The following is a 2,880-nucleotide window of genomic DNA, read 5'->3' on the forward strand; positions in this document are numbered from 1 at the left end:
GAAAAATGACAAATAACATACAAGGGAACTCCCATAAGGTTAACAGCTGATTTCTCAGCAGAAACTCTACAAGCCAGAAGGGAGTGGCATGATATACTTAAAGTGATGAAAGGGAAGTACCTACAACCAAGATTACTCTATCCGGCATGGATCTCATTCAGATTCAATGGAGAAATCAAAAGCTTTACAGACAAGCAAAAGCTAAGAGAATTCAGCACCACCAAACCAGCTCTACAACAAAAGCTAAAGAACTTCTCTAAGTGGGAAACACAAGAGAAGAAAAGGACCTACAAAAACAAACCCAAACAATTAAGAAAATGGTCACAGGAACATACATATCGATAATTGCCTTAAACGTGAATGGATTAAATGCTCCAACCAAAACACACAGGCCTGCTGAATGGATACAAAACCAACACCCATATATATGCTGTCTACAAGAGACCCACTTCAGACCTAGGGACACATACAGACTGACAGTGAGGGGGTGGAAAAAGATATTCCATGCAAATGGAAATCAAAAGAAAGCTGGAGTAGCTCTACACATATCAGATAAAATAGACTTTAAAATAAAGAATGTTAAAAAAGACAAGGAAGGACACTACATAATGATCAAGGGATCAATCCAAGAAGAAGATATAATAATTATAAATATATATGCACCCAACTTAGGAGCACCTCAATACATAAGGCAACTGCTAACAGCTATAGAAGAGGAAATCGACAGTAACACAATAATAGTAGGGGACTTTAACACCTCACTTACACCAATGGACAGATCATCCAAAATGAAAATGAATAAGGAGAGAGAAGCTTTAAATGACACAATAGACCAGATAGATTTAATTGATATTTATAGGACATTCCATCCAAAAACAGCAGATTACAATTTCTTCTCTACTGCGCATTGAACATTCTCCAGGATAGATCACATCTTGGTTCACAAATCAAGCCTCAGTAAATTTAAGAAAATTGAAATCATATCAAGCATCTTTTCTGACCACAACGCTATGAGATTAGAAATGAATTACAGGGAAGAAAACATAAAAAACACAAACACATGGAGGCTAAACCATACCTTACTAAATAACGAAGACATCACTGAAGAAATCAAAAAATACCTAGAGACAAATGACAATGAAAACACAATGATCCAAAACCTATGGGATGCAGCAAAAGCAGTTCTAAGAGGGAAGTTTATAGCTACACAAGCCCACCTCAAGAAACAAGAAAAATCTCAAGTAAACAATCTAACCTTACACCAAAAGGAACTAGAGAAAGAAGAACAAACCAAACCAAAGTTAGCAGAAGGAAAGAAATCATAAAGACCAGAGCAGAAATAAATGAAATAGAAACAAAGAAAACAATAGGAAAGATCAATAAAACTAAAAGCTGGTTCCTTGAGAAGATAAACAAAATTGATAAACCATTAGCCAGACTCATCAAGAAAAAGAGGGAGAGGACTCAAATCAATAAAATTAGAAATGAAAAAGGAGAAGTTACAACAGACACCGCAGAAATACAAAGCATCCTAAGAGAATACTACAAGCAACTCTATGCCAATAAAATGGACAACCTGGAAGAAATGGGCAAATTCTTAGAAAGGTGTAACTTTCCAAGACTGAACCAGGAAGAAACAGAAAATATGAACAGACCAATCACAAGTAATGAAATTGAAACTGTGATAAAAAATCTTGCAACAAACAAAAGCCCAGCACCAGATGGCTTCACAGGTGAATTCTATCGAACATTTAGAGAAGAGCTAAAACCCATTCTTCTCAAACTCTTCCAAAAAGTTGCAGAGGAAGGAACACCCCCAAACTCATTCTATGAGGCCACCATCACCCTGATACCCAAACCAGACAAAGATACTACAGAAAAAGAAAATTACAGGCCAATATCACTGATGAATATAGATGCAAAAATCCTCAACAAAATACTAGCAAACAGAATCCAACAACACATTAAAAGGATCATACACCACGATCAAGTGGGATTTATCCCAGGGATGCAAGGATTCTTCAATATACGCAAATCAATCAATGTGATACACCATATTAACAAATTGAAGAAGAAAAACCATATGATCATCTCAATAGATGCAGAAAAAGCTTTTGACAAAATCAACACCCATTTATGATAAAAACTCTCCAGAAAGTGGGCATAGAGGGAACCTACCTCAACATAATAAAGGCCATATATGACAAACCCACAGCAAACATCATTCTCAATGGTGAAAAACTGAAAGCATTTCCTCTAAGATCAGGAACGAGACAAGGATGTCCACTCTCACCACTATTATTCAACATAGTTCTGGAAGTCCTAGCCACGGCAATCAGAGAAGAAAAAGAAATAAAAGGAATACAAATTGGAAAAGAAGAAGTAAAACTGTCACTGTTTGCGGATGACATGATACTATACATAGAGAATCCTAAAACTGCCACCAGAAAACTCCTGGAGCTAATCAATGAGTTTGGTAAAGTTGCAGGATACAAAATGAATGCACAGAAATCTCTTGCATTCCTATACACTAATGATGAAAAAAACCTGAAAGAGAAATTATGGAAACACTCCCATTTACCATTGCAACAAAAAGAATAAAATACCTAGGAATAAACCTACCTAGGGAGACAAAAGACCTGTATGCAGAAAACTATAAGACACTGATGAAAGAAATTAAAGATGATACCAACAGATGGAGAGATATACCATGTTCTTGGATTGGAAGAATCAACATTGTGAAAATGAGTATACTACCCAAAGCAATCTACAGATTCAATGCAATCCCTATTAAATTACCAATGGCATTTTTTACGGAGCTAGAACAAATCATCTTAAAATTTGTATGGAGACACAAAAGACCCCGAATAGCCAAAGCAG

This window comes from Eschrichtius robustus, chromosome X (genome assembly GCF_028021215.1).
Source record: "Eschrichtius robustus isolate mEscRob2 chromosome X, mEscRob2.pri, whole genome shotgun sequence".
In the NCBI taxonomy this organism is placed as follows: Eukaryota; Metazoa; Chordata; class Mammalia; order Artiodactyla; family Eschrichtiidae; genus Eschrichtius; species Eschrichtius robustus.